This window comes from Myotis lucifugus, unplaced genomic scaffold (assembly GCF_000147115.1).
Source record: "Myotis lucifugus unplaced genomic scaffold, Myoluc2.0 scaffold_177, whole genome shotgun sequence".
Lineage (NCBI taxonomy): Eukaryota > Metazoa > Chordata > Mammalia > Chiroptera > Vespertilionidae > Myotis > Myotis lucifugus.
Window position 1 is genome coordinate 1,058,188 of NW_005871225.1, and position 17,942 is coordinate 1,076,129.

The window sequence follows — 17,942 nt, forward strand, 5'->3', positions numbered from 1 at the left end:
ACTTTTGTCCCCACAGAGTAGAATACTTTCTTTTTTAAAGAATTGTGCCTATTGTCTTCATCTAAGATCTGTAGCTATGGGCATCATTTTTTTAGCATTTTCCTGCCCTCTGGTTTGACCTTCTGTGTACCTGGCAGCAGTTCCACAGACTTTGTGGCTAAGGTCACAGAGGTCTTGGAATTGCGTTAAAGATGGCAGGTTTTCTTTTTTCAGTTTCTGTCATTATTTTGGGGTGATTGCCTAGGGGCAAGGGGAATAGTACTATTTTTATGCCACTATTATTTTTGTTTTGTTTCAAACTTTATTAAATCTTTAGTTTATCAGAGAAAACAACTAAGTTGAGAAAACCAAGAAGCCACATTCAAAGAAATTACCTATGGTCATGATACAGCACACATAGGACAAGAATTCTTTGTGTGTGCGTTTTTTAAAAAGAATTCTTTGTTTTACTTCTTAAACTAAAAGAGATCGCCACTATATCACACATTGGCATAGTTTTAATAGTGAATTGACCTTGGTTCTAAGGGAATAAACAAGAAAATCTGGACTTTGAAGTAAGAATCTCACATTTAAGTTAATGCTTGAAAATAAAGTCTCTATGATTTCAAAGTTTGAAATAATAAATGTTTCTCCAGTGATTCTTTCACATATATTTTGTTTACTCTCAGAAGCAGATTCAGGAAAGGATAATTAACATGGAAAATATTAAACTCTTAGTATATTTTCCTGAATTTATTTTATTGACAGAAAATTTATTTCTAAATCATTGATATGACAGCATCTGCTAATAACTAACCCCTTACTACTATTAAACTACAGTGGCATGTCACTTTCATAGTGCACACTGATGTTTTCCTTCTTTTTGATGAAATACAAAAGGTATATATGCAAAAAAAGGTATATATGCAGTGCCCACATTTAGGTAGACTCAGATAAACAACAACATCTGACATCAATAAAAAATCTAGAATTGTATTGCCTTGACAATAACAAGAATTTAAAAATAAAACTTATGAAACATTCATAAAAATATGTTTATTTGGTGATTTGCATTTTTGGACAGAAAGCTATTGAAAGGTGAACATTCCTTTATATGATTATATTTAATAAAACCTGGACTTTCAGGTAAGAACATCTAGGATTTATTCCCATGTGTGTCACTGAAATCAGTACAAATAAAGGCTGTGTAATAGAAATTAACCCTGAACCCTGCAGATGCCTGAAGAATTAGGGCAAAAGCATTGTAAAAAGATTGCTTCTTTTAACATGTTCGAACTTTTCTCTTACTGTTACCTATGTTGCCAGTGGTGGGTGGGCAAATATCTTTCAGCTCCTGAAAACCCCTTTGTTTGGAAGCAGAGAGGACAGTGATTTGGCCTGCCACAATTGTGTTTGTTGGTTGGAACAGAGTTCTACTTATTCCCTGATACATCACAAGATATAGTAGATCACACAGTAATCACACTGTTCTTCATCTGCGGTCCTTTCTTTTCTACCCTAGTTTCTGCTTAGAGCTGGGCATTCCCGCTCCTGCATGGATCTTCTATCTATCCTCTGTGTTATGGTCATTAATACTTTTCTTAATACATTCTGTCTGTGAATACGAAGAGTATATGGGTAGTCAGACTTTCATATTAAAAATAATAAGTTTATTTGAGATGAGTCAGTTAAGATATAAAGAGCAAACAAGTGATACAAAGATGCATTGTCCAGGCTACATGTATTTCAATTCCATCTCCATGGAAGTAGTTGCATACAGAACATTTTCTGTTAAAGCTCTTTCTGACCTGCCCTTTGATGTTAAATAAAACATTGTTATAATATTAGTTATGTAGATAACAAAAAGAAAATGAATATACTTTATTTTATTTATTTTTTTAAAATATATTTTATTGATTTTTTACAGAGAGGAAGGGAGAGGGAAAGTGAGTTAGAAACATTGGTGAGAGAGAAACATCGATCAGCTGCCTCCTGCACACCTCGTACTGGGGATGTGCCCGCAACCAAGGTACATATCCTTGACTGGAATCGAACTTGGGACGTTTCAGTCCCCAGGCTGATGCTCTATCCACTGAGCCAAACTGGTCAGGGCAAATATACTTGATTTTAAAAATAGAATTCAAATTGGATAGTTCAGGTTTAAAACTACAGGCAGTAGCAACATTATATCTTTATTAAGTTTTTACTACTAGAGGCCCGGTGCATGAAATTCATGCATGGGTAGGGTCCCTAGGCCTGGCCGGCAATCAGGGCCCATCAGGTTGGCCAGCCTCCCCACCTCCTCCTTCCCTCACTCCTTCAACACCCCGCTGCTGCTGGTGGTTGCTGGCCATGTTCCGCGCCACTCCCTGGTGGTCAGCACACATCATAGCGAGCGATTGAACTCCTGGTCTCCCAGTGGAACTCCCAAGAGGGCAATTTGCATATTATCCTTTTATTATATAGGATGTGCAAAACACATTGTCCACTGCTACAGGGATATGAGCAATTGAAACTGTCAGGAATTTTTAACACATTTGTGGAGATGACGTGGAAATAAAAAAAAATTCAGAAATAAATAAATAAGCCAGAAAGAAATGATTTTCACAAATATTAAGTGATGAAATTCTAAGGCTAATGGTTCAGAAGAAGAGCTATATCAAGTCAGGGTCTGGAAAGGTCTCATGTGGGAGTGGATGGGGTTAACCCCTGAAACGCAGATAAAAATTGAATAAGTAGAGATAAAGAGGAAGGATTTTGAGAGTAAAAGGAGGTATGAACATACTTGGAGGTAAAGAAGTTCTAAGTTATTTGGTTGGCGATGATGGTCCATGTGGATAAATTTTAGGAAATAGACTTAGAAAGCAAGATGAGGACCAAAAGCCAAACCTTAGAGCAAAAGGAGATAAAAAGGGGTTAATTTAAAACAAATAAAAAAAGAAAATTTTCCCAATACTTAACTGTTGTCTATGACCATGCTTTCAAAAGCTGGATTAGGTGAACAATTTATCCCATTCTTGAGTTTTTATGGAATTGGGGATTACTAGTATATTAACTGTCTCACTTTGGAATTTCTCTTACTTCTATTTGGATTTATTTTCTTCATCAGTGCTGAATGAAAATCTCTTTATTGAGTGCTTTGCATTAGTCAAAATAATTAATAATGCTGTGGTATAAAGACAACCTCCCAAATGTTAGACATTAATACAACAAAAGGCGTATTTGCTAATCACAGCGGAGTAAGTGTGTAATGTGGGCTGACGAGAGCCTCTACTCCACACGATCTCTCAGAGATCCAAGATAACGGAGGCAACCTTATTGCGAAGTGGTACTTTGTGGAACACTTGATTTTGTAGGCTATTGGAGCAAAGGAAGATTCAGGTGTGGGGTCACCCACGGGCCCTTCATGCTTTGGCACATCACTTTTCCACATTCTCTTGGCCAGGTCACATGGCCCTCCACCTGCAGAGGGGTGTAACACACAGGGGGACAAATGGAATGTTTGGTGAGTTCCACTGTCTCTGCCACACCCTTCAATATGGGAGGTACACCAATTGAAGGCACATCATCAAATTTCTCCTACCTTTTCTTTCTTAAAACTAAAATTTCTTCAAAAATTGAATTTTCAGATTTTATTTCCCAACTTTAAATAATTAAATAATTATATGGGCATATTTTCTAAACCCTCTTCAATTAATACCTATTCTGTTCATAAATGGAAACTAAAATTTACATTTCTCTAAGAAATGCAAGAAAAATGTCAATGTGATTATTTCTATTTTCTCTGTTTAGATTTACCTTTTCATAATCTATAACCAATGGTAATTTCAGACCAGTTCTCGGCACCACATCTCTGCCCACTCTATGTACTCATCCTATTTTATTCTAATTTAAAGATTTTGCTTCAAGTTTTTTACCTTCTTGACCAACCCACTTCCATCCTATCAAAACTGTGTCCTTCCTTCAATGCCCTCAGCCAATTGCATCTTCTCCAAAAGGTTTCCCAGATTCTCCCAATCAAAATTCATTCCTCCCTCTCCAAACTAAGAGTATGAACATCAAATGCTTATCTTGCCATGCTTTGTATTCTTATCTCTATAAAGCATGTGATAACGAATTTGCTGTCTCCCCAACTCTCCCTGGGAACAGTTGGTAATATCTGGAGATAATTTTGATTGTCAAAATCTGGGGTAGGTAAGAGACTGCTGCTGGCATCTGGTGGGTAGAACCAGGGATGCTGCTCAATATCCTGCAATGTACAGGCAGCCACTACAACCAAGAATTCAGTGGCCCAAAATGTGAATAGTGTTAAAGTGGAGTCTGAAGGCCGGAGTGAGAACAATTTTTCCTCTCATTTCTCACTGCAGAATGCCAACCAAAATTCTCTGCAGTCAGTAATATACTCAATATTCAGTAATGACTGGGCTTCAGACATGTTTGAAAGAGTCACGAGGTCATATTGTTAGAAAGGAGAAATTAATTTTTAGTAATAGCCATGGTGGTGTCTTCCAATGTATGCCCATAGTTTCCTCCTTTTCAGGCCCATGAGAGCACAATGCTTCCCATTCCATCTGCAGTTGAGTATGACTGTTACTTCTGGACATTATATTGTAAGTGAAAGTGCCATAGCATTTAATTGCTGGTGTGAGACCCTGCGGTTCCCTATTCTTCCAGCTGCTGAAATCAGCCTGCATCCAGGGTATCCTACAAATATACGAATACAAAGGTATGTAATGTGAGCAAGAGCTCATTGTTTAACCAACCAGTTCTTCAGTGCTATAGGCATACAAATATTTCTGAGGGGAGGAGGAATAGGGGAATTGTGGAGAAGGATATAGGGGAGTAAGTGGTGATGGAAGAACACACAATACAGTGTACAGATCATGTGTTGTAGAATTGTGCACCTAAACCTATATAATCTTGTTAACCAGTCACCTCAATAAATCAAATGTAAAAACTCATGTAAAATTCTGCTCACTCCTAAAATGCTAACTTATGTCAGTATGATTTCTCTTAAAACATCAGTGTCATTACTGCAGCTTAGAGACCTACCATCTCTGACATGAATCTGTTCCTGGATTCATTTTGCTGATAAATTAGCACATTTTTGAAATCAACAATTTTCTAAAGCATTCCTAAATCAATCTTTTTTCTGCTTTTGAATTTTTGCTTTACTACTCGGGGCTATAATATTGACTTTACCTTTCTTAGACAATTGTAGTTTATGTATGTATTCAATTGAACTATATTTATTTCAATATGAAACATGAATCAAATTCTATTTGTTTTTGTTAGTTTGTAAAATATATTCTGTTAACATGAACCACTCATGGGACATAGAAGTACCATAAAATTATAGAAAGAGCACTGCCCAGGGGTAATGAGGTAGTGCATAGAGCTTTGTACCTAAAGGTAGAAAAATTGGGTCCCAGAGCAACTCTACCAATTGTTTCTATAAGATAGACAAAGTCTATACACGCATTTTATAAGCCATTGTACACTATGCTAAGGAAATTTATTAGTAGGTTGCTCACAGGTCTCTTGCTCTGACTCTGTAGCCACTGTACTCCACAACCATGTAAGTAAGTTGACTCCTTGGTTTTCAGTTTCTTTACTCATACACTAACCAGTGATGGCGAACCTATGACATGCGTGTCAGAAGTGAAACGCGAACTCATTTTTTTGGTTGATTTTTCTTTGTTAAATGGCATTTAAATATATAAAATAAATATCAAAAATATAAGTCTTTGTTTTACTATGGTTGCAAATATCAAAAAATTTCTATATGTGACACGGCACCAGAGTTAAGTTAGGGTTTTTCAAAATGCTGACATGCTGAGCTCAAAAGGTTCACCATCACTGCACTAGACTTATAATAGTTGTTTTTTTTATTTTTCCCCCAAATATTAAAAGTCCAGGTTTCTATATACAACAAGTTACTCTTAATTTAAATGCTTTGCAAAATTTCCATTCTCTTGAAAAAAAGAAATGTGAATTATTTCCTTATTTTTAAAATGATTCAAATATCCTATAGATAAGTCATTTCTATACATTTCTAATTTTTACTATTTTATATAACACCATGCATGACCCACTATTTGTTTTTAATAAATGTTGAGATGAATAACTATTTGCCACAGTATCAAATCACTAATCAGAAGTAACTCATTTGTAGCATCGACTTAATAGTATTAAACAATAATGTTGATAATAATAGTTTTGGGCTAGGCAGTGTTCCATAGGTATTACAATCATTATCTGATTTAATTTCACAACAATCGTAAAAGGTAGGCAAAAATGATAAGGTGAAAATTATGATAATATTATTTTTAAATTGGGTTATATGGCCTCTTTATTCATTTTAAACTTCCCAAAGCATTTGTGATCACTCCGTAGAACCAGTGTACAAACTATAATCGGAAAGAAATCGGTGGTATTTTTACAGTACGTGAACACAACCATCTGATTTATAGTTCAATCTGTTAATGCACTCTGTTATTAGGCCACCTGGCAGTTTTATGCATTGTGAATTTAAAGAGGAGCTCAATGTAACATAAGCTTTACAAGCTGGAGAAATATTATTGAAATGAAACATGAATGAGGACTATTTAAACAATAAAATAATATGTATAGACTATATATTTTTTAGTTTTAGTTAATACGTGCCTTAGGTATAAATTCTAAAATAAGTTGAAGTTCTTATGAGACTATAAAGATGAAATTCAAAAATAAACTTATTATTATACTATTGTTAATCACGTAGTATTCATGTGCTTATAGAGAAGCAAAATACAGCCACAAATTCCTCAGAAAAATTAAGATCACCTATCAACTACATTTTCTTTTAGTACACACAGAAGTGTACTTTGAGAAGTGCTGTCAGAATGAAAAGCCAGAATTGGGAGGTGAAAAAAACCCATGTAAGTTATTGACCATCTCTTTTATGACTCTCAATTTTATTATCATTTAAGGAATTTGATCCAACATCGCTGAAGAACAAAATAAGGTCAGTACCAAGATAATCCCAGAAAATATGTCAATAAGATTAAACAGTGGCATAACAGTGAATCTGTATTAGACTTGAAAAAAGTATATCTACTGTAATATGGTGATATTTGCCCTGTATTGTTCTAAATACTAGTATATCAAATAGTAGTTCCTGTAGTATATGAAAAGTGTTATATTGTGAAAAGTAGTATGTTATGAAAAGCATTATATGTAAGCAGGATTCTTTACAATGATCCATGAAATTTGGGCTTGGTTTATTTAATTTTAGTTCCTTTCATTGTAGTCCCTTTCATTAAATTTGTGAACTACAAGTTACAGGATAGTTGTTATTTTTATTCAGACATTACACTATAATCAAACTGCATTATTCCTATCAGGATTTTAAAGGGATCTGCTTATATGATCCATATTGATATAATTTCAAAATATATTTGCTATCATGGCTTAAGGGAAATTATGCTTTTATATAAACATATCTATTTTCTCTCATTTCAAAACTATGAAAATGTGAAATATTAATGAGTTCTATATTTTGAATTATAAGACACTTCACAAATAATTATGAAAAATAATGGCTTTTCAAATAGATATTTATTTCTTTAAAATGTATGGGGAAGTATTGAAACTGCTTATTGTCTCAATGTTTTTTAAATATTTAACTGTCCAGTGGGAAAAAAAGTGAAATACATTTTCTTATACATTAGAAGCAAAATCAAATATTAAATATATCCATTAACTATTATGATATGCTTTTAATCTTAACATTGACTTTACCATTAGATATTTGGATTCTACATCTTAATTCTGCTATTTCTGTTTAATCTTCTGGTTATAATACTTCAATTTAGAGATTTTGATAACATGATGCCTTACAGAAAAAGAAAACTATGAAACTATGAAAATAAACAATCATTTAACAAATTCAATTCCCCCACATATCAATCATGGTATGTTACTTGGTTTAGCTTTTGCGAGTTGGTATTTAGACACTTCTTATTGTGCCACTTACTAAGGTGGCTGTGTATTTTTTTGCCCGTCTAATGTGCCCTGAAGACTTTTGGTTGGGGAACTCGGGGAGGTCACAGGATATGATAAAATTCACTTTACTGACGTGTACTGGTTATGAAAATTGCTTGTTCCAGTGGGCGATTTCACTACTTCATTTATAGCGTAAGTACTCATTGTGCTTCCACTGGCTGGGATCTGACCCCTATATTTCTCATTTTCCTTCTGAAATGTGGGTCAGCAATGTTGTCAGATTCCTTCTCTCCTGTAAAACATTTTATTTTTAAATATGTGACACAGGAGCTTTCTGAAAGAACAGGTTAAAAAAAAAAAGTCCTGCTGGATGGCATTTATGACTCAGAGAAGTATCATTGCCATTGACCTCACAACTCTTCTTAAATAGTCAGAGAAGGGCAACAAAATTGTCAATTAGGCTTCCAGGGAAGAGCAGTCAGCCCTACTCAGCTCGTGCTTGGCAGCATAACCATGCAGATCTGGCTTCTAGATGAGAGGCCGTGCAAACCTATAATAACGAGGGCTCGACAAATTTGAACTTCCTTTCTCAAGAGCAGTTTAGAAGCGGTTGATTTGTTATGCACTTATTAAAAGGTTTTGTAGCATTGAAATGTTAGTGCGGATAGTCAGCCTAATTCTTTGATTCCCAAATCAGAGGTCAGGCTTCTAGAAAGCTTTAAGAAGTCCTTTTCTGTTTTCATACAGATGGTGGTTAAAGACATTTTTTTGCCTCTTCTCTTTTTTCTGATGATGCATTCAATACTTTTCTGAGGTAGCATTAATCTAAGGAGGATTTATCAGTACCAGTAACCAGTTACTAAGAAAACTGATACTATTACCCACCAACCACTTTTTAAGATTTGGTATTCAGTATACTCACTGAATAATCTAATCTAATAATAGACAAACATGGTAATTGACCATACCTTCGCTACGCTTTCCATTGGCTAATCAGGGCGATATGCAAATTAAGTGCCAACAAAGATGGTGGTTAACTTGCATGCGTAGGCACAATGCTGGGAGGCGAAAGGGGAAGGACGGAAGAAGCCACCTGCAGCTGGGAGAGGGGCGCCGGGGCACTGGGAACAGGAACTATGCAGCCGGGAGAGGGGTGCCAGGCCGCTGGGAGAAGGGCAGGAACTTCCCAGGGTGGGTGTCAGGCAGCCAGGAGCGGGGCGGGAACTTCCCGGGGTTTGCATCAGGCAGCCGGGAGCGCGGGGCGTGAACTATGCAGCCAGGAGAGGGGCGCCGGGCCACTGGGAACAGGAACTATGCAGCCGGGAGAGGGGTGCCAGGCCGCTGGGAGAAGGGCAGGAACTTCCCAGGGTGGGTGTCAGGCAGCCAGGAGTGGGGGCCGGAACTTCTGCCGCATTGCCATGGCAATGCGGCAGAAGTTCCCGCCCCATAGCTGCTTGCTCATTCACTTATTCATTCATTCACTCATTCACTTACTCACTCATTATTCACTCACTCACTCAGCAAACCCTCTCAGGTCCCTGGCACCAGGCCAGGCACTGAAGTTGAAGCAGGATAAGCTCAAAGCTATGTCCTCAAGATGTGAGTAATTCAGTAGGGCGAAGCAGGCACATGAACGAGGCAGATGCACTGTACTGGGTTTGGTGAGGGCTGTAATTAACGCCGACTTTGTTCTCTTGATAAAATGGGCCCTCAGGAGCCAGGCTGCCCCAAGCCTGTAGGCCTAAGCCTGTAGGCCTGTGCCTAGGCCAGGAGCGGCCGGGGTCCCAGAACATGACAGAGGGTGCAGGTCGGGCTGAGGGGTCTGGCCCCGCCCCTCACCCCCCACCCCCAAGTGCTACTAGGAAGAGGAAGAAGAAGAAAAGAAGAAGAAGAAGAAGAAGAAGAAGAAGAAGAAGGAGGAGGAGGAGGAGGAGGAGGAGGAGGAGGAGGAGGAGGAGGAGGAGGAGGAGGAGAAAGAAAGAAGAAACCCAAAGTAAATTCAATAATAAATTATTACTTGGTCTTTATATTTCACCAATCACCACACTTTGTGATTTAAATAAATACCAATTGTTCTTAGGCTAGGAAGAAAGTAATAGAAAAAATATATAACTGAATTAAAAATCAAAGGAGAAAGTAAAAAGTCAATATAGTATAGTAGAAGGAAATAGTCAATATGTTCCATTTTCTGCCAAGTCACCATCCTAAAATTGGGCTGCAACACGTGAACCCGTAAGGTGATACCTATTTAAAATATTTTCCTTCCTGGAGAAATTGTTTCTAGTCTTACACAATAGTAACCTGAGCCATTTGTTTCATTTGTAAATGAACTTTTACCAGGCCTAGACCTGTTTCTCAAAGGGAGAGGCAGAGCAGGAGAGATGGGACTCAGGCCAATGCTGCTTGCTTGGTCTGTAAGAGAATGACTTCCCCTTCATGGAAAGAAAGCCAGTTATAATAATGCTACCTCGAGACAAACAATAGAGGCCCACTGTAGTAACTGCCAGAAACGGAATTAGGAAATCAGAAGAATAACAACAGCTGGGCTGGGTCTTGTATTGGTCACCTATTGCTCTATTTCCTTCCCAGCCAGAAGGGCTCTCTTCTCTCTCTCGGTGTGATATATGTGCACAATATCCCAAGCACACATTTGCATCGGAGTCTGCATTCCTTAGCCAATTAGTGTTATGATGTTATCACAAGTTATTTGGAACTGAATTGCAGTAACTATTACCCAGGACGGTCTCTGCTCCCTGAGAATAGCTGTGAGGCTGAATAAACCAGGAAAAAGACCTAAAAAAAATTCATCCTAGAAAATAATGACAATATGGATAGTTTATTAGAATGCTAGGGCCAGATTGAGCCCCAAATGTGTCTGATACCTAAACTGGGAATAGTTAAATAAGTTCACAAGGATGCCATACATTAAACAAAGAAGAAAAGGCTTGGCTATCTGTCAAAAAGACCTCATGAAACTCTTCACAAAGATTGTGCAATAAATGTGTCATCAGGTGCAGGCACAGAGAACATGCATTGAAAGGGAGTTATTAGCCTTTGTTTTTATATGTAATAAAAATCTATTGTGGAGATGTGTCTAATTTTTGAACATGTAAGCTCCCCTTTACAAACAGGTTAAAGCTATATTCCAGCTGTTTCATGACCCAGTAGGAATTGTTCCATTTTCCTATATCTGTATGTGCATTCATATATGCATAGTCAGATCCAAATTGATTGATCTTGCCATATTTTATGTTGACCATTATAATGAAAGAAGATAAAAGAGTATATCTCAATAGATTATTGTTAGCTTGTTCTAAATTGTCTGCAGATATTTTAAAAAGTTAGTTTACCTAAGAATTCCCACTATTGTAATCTCACCACTTGTTTTCATTTTTGTCTTCTATTCCATGGGGTATGTGATTCATGCAAAAAGTCCAACTCCTACGCACCATAAAACTATTGACTCAGAATAATTGTTTGTACACACACATCCTTCAGGTTTATTACTTTATCAAGAAGTTTCCTTGGGGTTTAGGGATTTCCCGAGAAGTATCTAGCCATAGGAGGTAGAAATGTTGTCACCAATAGTTCTGAGTCAGTATATTTTTAACTTGCCTGGGTCTTTCAGCTGAGTCATTTGCTCTGGGGAAGAGAAAAGAAAATGAAAGGCAAAGAGCAGAATAGTAATAGTTGAATTCTTACACACACTGGAACAAAAACCACACAGAATTTGGACTTATCTAGGGGAAATGCAGTAGGACTATCCCCTCATTCTTTCATCCTTTAATAAAATGTGTACAGATGAAGTGCCAGTCTTTCAGGTTAGTAAACATTTTAGCACATGCTGATTGCATAGTATATGCTATAAGACAATATGTAAACTTCTGCCTTTTAGAAGCTGGCAAAGAAGCAACACTCAGATCCAGTTACCATTTTTTTTTCCACTCTGCACTGTGGGATGTTGCTCTATACATTATTTCACTTATTCCTCACAATGACCTTCTGATACGAGATTTCAGCACCGCCACGTTTCAGAAGAGAAAGCAGTGCTGTTCCAATAAAGATCTGCTTTTCCAAGCAGCAGTGCATTTTGCTGAAGCTCAAAAGGCTACAGTGTCCAAATTACAAAAATTTTAAATAATTTACCTAAAAAGTAGGAACATGATAAAAAGCTAGGGAAACTTCCCTTTGGGGAAAGTCATCTCATCCTTTGCAGAGTGGTCTCCCTCTCAGCACATGGATACATGTATGTAGTACTGTTGATCCTTGAGCCCCTCTTCAGACACTGTCCAGTAACTTCTCCGCATGCAGCAGGCCCTCACCAGTGATTAATAGTCTACCTCGGGAGTTCCACAGACGCCTCTGGCTTAGCTGAGGGTAAACCTGGCTGCCAGACTGGAAGTCTGGGAGTGGAGCCACCACCGGGAGCAGGGAGGTAATACTGTAGCACTCTGTTCCTTCTTGCTCAAACGTGTCTGTAACTGCTGGAGCTGGGAACGCTCGACCCAGACCTCTAATACACAGGTGTTTTATCTTAGACAAAAACAGTAACCAAATGCAGCTTCATTTTTCAGAATTATCTTCTTACCATCATCACGTGCTTCCTGTTGCCTAGATAATAATGCCAGAGCCTTTATTAATTAGACTTCGCTTGACACATCTGCCTGAGGGGAAGCAAAATGATTTGCCCCAGTACTTCCAGGCCCTGAAGAAGAACCAAAGAGATATTTGCAGTGGTTGCCAAGGATCCCAGATCCCTGGGATTGGAAACTGCCAAACAGACCCCAGCAGTGCGAGATGGCAACACTGCCAACCCTGCCCCTAACCCGGGAGGCCCGAACATACCTGAGTCACTATGTCGGCCCGGATATCCCCATCCTGCCTCAGGACAGGCAAAGAGGACCCGCTAAGGATGTGTTGAATGCAGTTTTACCAAGTTTGCCTCCCTAACATACCCCAGAGGAATAAGTCCCTTGAAAGAGTTATTCCTTGAGAGAGCAGAGTAAGGTGCTGTAGCACCAATGAGGATTTTAGCTTACCATTTGTGATGCTCCTTTCTCAGGAAAGCAGACAATAATTTTGTTCAAATTCTGGAACAGCCATTGGCTAATTAGGGATAGTCACCACATTCACTCCAACTTGGAGGGCTGGCCCAGGAGAACATTATTACCAACTGAAGATTCCTTTTAATATAATTTTTAAATCTATTTTTTCAAATCTTGACTCTTCTGAAGATCTCTAACCATTGGTAACACCAATGACTATATAAAATAGAATTACTCTGTCATTTCTTTGCCAAATTTATATTTGAATCAAAGTGTCAATGCTGTATAAGAGGTTTATTACAAAACTAGAGGCCCGGTACATGAAATTTGTGCCCAGGTGCGGTCCCTAGGCCTGGCCAGCGATCGAAGCATGAGCATCTGGCATGGAAGGGCAGGTCTCAGCTGACCTCTGGGCCTTGGGAAGCACCTGGGACCCCAGGTCCCCATGCAACCCCCTCCACCTGAGTCACGGCATCCAAGTCCCCATGCGGAGATGTGGTGAGCACCGCCAGATGCCGTGGGCCGGGGCGCAGCATGGGCAGTGCACTCTCTCCTGGTTGGCCTAGCAGACCGGCTCCTGCGAGAACCCATGGGGAGCTCCACCAGCCCCTGTGGTCCCAGTGGCTGGGCCCTGACTCACCCAGAAGAGGCTGCATGGGTGCGGAGTGGGCTCCTTGCAGGCACCCAACACCTGAGTACAGGGGTTTCCCCAGCGTGCAAGCCCTGGTGTCCCAGGGGAGAGTAGGAGGGGGAGTGAGAGTGAGCTCAGCAGACACCCCGCATTCTCGCCACACCTCCGTCCCCATCACCCTCACCCCTAGGTTGCCGGCAAGAGGTCACAGTGCATCGCTGACGTCTGCCATGTTCTGCACTGCCCAGTGGTGGTCAGTGCACGTCATAACAAGTGGTCGAACTCCCGGTCAAACGATTGCCCGAGGGGACAATTTGCATATTAGGCTTTTATTATATAGGATTATCTGACTTCAAGCCTCATGAACAATTTCTTCAATTAGTATTCACAATTTTTTTTTAAAAGGAGAAAAATCAACAGGAGAGTGCCTAATAATCACATCAATATATATGCTGGTTTTATTTTTTCCTGTTAAATTCTATGCCCCTCACAGATTTCACACACTAAAAAAGAAAGTGAATATTGAATGAGGGGAATTTTTAAATTATGTAAAATTTCTATCTACAATAGTCATGTGAGGGGAAAAGTATCTATATATTTAAGAAGCCAGCTACCCTTATGGCCATAATGACCTAACGACTAATTGCTATGATGTCCACTGTGGCCAGTGAACCAGCCCAATCAGGGGGTAGGGTCGGCCGGCCGACCTCTCGGCCCCTCCCCACTGCCAGCCTTCCCCTGATTGGATTCTCCCACCCTATCAAAAAGCGAGGGACCAAAAGCTCCCTTCCTTCCCCCCCAAGCCCACCCCCCAATCAGCCTGCCCTACCACAATTAGGCTCTCACCCCCCTTCCCCAGCCGCCCCACCCTGATCGCACCCCCCACCCAATAGGGGGCAGGGCTGGGTGGCCCAACCTCCTGCAGCCCCTCCCCCTAGCCGCCACACCCCTGATCGCACCCCACACCCCAATAGGGGGTGGAACTGGCTGGCCAATCTCCTGCAGCCCCTCCCCCTGGCCAGTCATGCCCCCAGTGGGCCCCCACCACCACAATAGGTACTCAGCCCCTCCCCCCAACCGCCTCACCCCTGATTGCATCCCCCATCCCAATAGGGGCTGGGCTGGGTGTCTGGCCAACCTCCTGCAGCCCCTCCTCCCAGCCGGCCACGCTCCCTATGGGCCCTCACCACCCTGATGGGCCCACAGCCCCTCCCCTCGGCCAGCCCCACCCCTGATTGCCCCCACCCCCAAAGGGGGCAGGGCTGTCTGGCCAACCTCCTGCAGCCCCTCCCCCCACCCAGCCTCACCCCACCCCTAGCCCCTCCCTAGGCCACTGGCCCCTAATCTGCACCCCTCACCCCATTTGGAGGTGGGGCTGGCTGGCCCACCACCCACAGCCCCTCCCCATGGTCGGCCCTGCCCCTAATTGGTCCCCCAACCCCAATCAGGGGCAGGGCCCGCCAACCAATCGCCCATGGCCCCTCCCCTCAGCCGGCCCAGCCCTGATTGGGCCCCGATCGAGGCGGGCCAGCCAGCCAACCTCCCACCATCTCCTCCTCCCAACAGGCCCAGCACCAATCTGCCCAGATTGAGCCGGGCTGGCCAGCCGGACCCCACCCATGCATGAATTTGTGCACTGGTCCTCTAGTACTATTATAAAACTTTTTAAAGATATCATGATTATTATTCTAAAAAATCTTGTGCTATAGAAAAGATAAATTTGTCAATCTTAGAAGCCAGTTCAATCAGCAAAAAAAATTTGCATTATGATTTTATAAAAAGGTAATGTGCTAAGGCTATAGCTACTCTGGACACTTCCCTAGATTTTACAGTTGAATTGGAGGAATGAGGGGAGAAAATGGTTTACACTCAGCCACGCCAACCTGACCAACTGATGGTAAAGCAGAATAATCAGAAAGAACATTGGGTGTTACAAGGGCTATTGCTTCTTTGATATAATACTGGGGCCAACCAGAGGAACACCAAAAATCTTGGAAGGAGACTTCAGTAAAGTTCAAAATACTAGGCTAAGAGCAGTCAGAAGCTCAGGAGAGCCAAATGGAAAGAGTACAGGTTACAAAGCCTAAGAAGTTCAAGGCCTTGACCAGGTAGCTCAGTTTTTTGGAGTATTGTACCAATGCACCAAGATTGTAGGTTCGATCCCTGATCAGAGCACATATAAGAAGCAACCAATGAATGCACTGATAAGTGGAACAACAAGTTGATGTTTCTCTCTTTCTTAAAATCAATGAATAAAAATTGAAAAACAGGTAGTTCAAGAAGTCCAGTAACTGCCCTGGCCAGTTTGGCTCAGTGGATAGAACGTTGGCCTGTGGACTGAGGGGTCCCGGGTTCCATTCCGGTCAAGGGCATGTACCTTGGTTGCGGGCACATTCCCCAGTAGGGGGTGTGCAGGAGGCAGCTGATCGATGCTTCTCTCTCATCGATGTTTCTAACTCTCTATCCCTCTCCCTTCTTCTCTGTAAAAAATCAATAAAAAATATATTTAAAAAAAAAGTCCAGTAACTGTGGGGACAAGTTTGGGTGGACCTGATGGAATACCCTGAAAACCCAAATGGCCTTGACTGGACATCTCTGGGACTCCAATAGTGAGCTGCATAAGTAGCTGACTAACCCTTACTTCTTCTTAATCAATGCTCTTCTCCTTTATTCACATTTAAAAACTTCTGCTGCCTGCTTGAATGCAGGAGCCACACTGCCTAATACCCAGGTTTGTTTTCTTAAACCCCTGGGGTAAGAGAGTTTGTGTACAAATATTTGTGGGATCAGAAAATGTAGTGCTATGGTTGAGAATGACCCTATGAAAATCTTTATAAAGATTTGTACAAACACTGAAATGTGTACGAAAAAAGGTAACAATAGAGGCTACTGTATTCTAATCTCTTGCTCCTAATATGTAGTCTAGTTTCTACCTCCCCAGATGCTTAAATAAAATATTGATAAATTACTTTGTTTTAGTTCATGAAGTTGCATTCTCACAGATTTTTTTTTAAGCCTAGGCTCATTCTCTAGCCAATATTAATGTCTAGAAAGACACTTAAAAGTAGAAAGTTTTAAGATTCAGAAGGATTAACTGCTGCCTCCCAGCTCCCAGAAATGCAAAGTAACTTGAATGCTTGAGGTTTAAGGAAGCTTTGAGTAACTTCTGTTTAACCTTCCTGACATGCTAAAAAAGTATTTCTCAAATTCTGTTTTCAATTCATAGGGTGGACTCTTCCAACACCTCAAGCCCCTTCTGTAGACAGCTCAGTTTTCTTCCCCCTAATAAATGGAGAATGTGTTGAAAGATCCAGATTAGGTTCCAGTAGTTTCTTTCTTTCTCTTTCTTTTTTTTACTTAAAATTTTTTTAAAAATTAAAATCTCTTTTACTTTTCAATTACAGTCAACTTATAATATTATATTAGTTTCTCTCCCAAGGAAAAACCTTTTGCCATGTCCTCTGAGGTAGGGTCTACTGTTCTTTCTTTACTCTTCCTAGTAGTTACCTCCATTTGTACTATTTATCTTCAATAGAAGAAACTCACAAGCTGTCTATACTGAAAGTGAAAGTCTCATTGTTGACAAATGATTTTCTGGGTGCAATAGAATTTGCTTAAGGCTAACACAAAGCTTCGAAGAGATTACTCAGTAGAGTAACATCTTACTCAGATGTTAGGATTACATGCAATAAATGTTGCCTATAGTCTACATTATCTTTGAAATATCTTAAATCCTACATAAAGTAGAATATTTTATAATTTATGGTATGTCCAATACCTAGCCTGGAATACCATTGGACACTGAATGAGGTGGTTGCCTTGCATACTGAAATTGTGCAAGGTCTATGTGCTTACAGTGTGACTTCTCTGTCCTGATCGTCCTATATAATAAAACCCTAAATGTAAATTGACCGAACAGCAGAATGACCAGTCACTATGATGCACACTGACCACCAGGGGGCAGACGCTCAATGCAGGAGCTGCCCCCCTGGTGGTCAGTGAGCTCCCCCACAGGGGGAGCGCCCCTCAGCCAGAAGCCAGGCTCATGGCTGGCGAGCGCAGCGGTGGTGGTGAGAGCCTCTCCCTCCTCTGCAGCAGCACTAAGGACCCCAAGGGGGATGTCTGACTACCAGTGTAGGCCAACTGGGGTTCCACTGGGCCTAAGCTGGCGGACATCCCCCTTGGGGGTCCCAAACTATGAGAGGATGCTGGCCAGGCTGAGGGATCCCCGACCCCCGACCCCCAGTGCACGAATGCCGTGCACTGGGCCTCTAGTAGAGATAAATTAATGCTGTAACTAC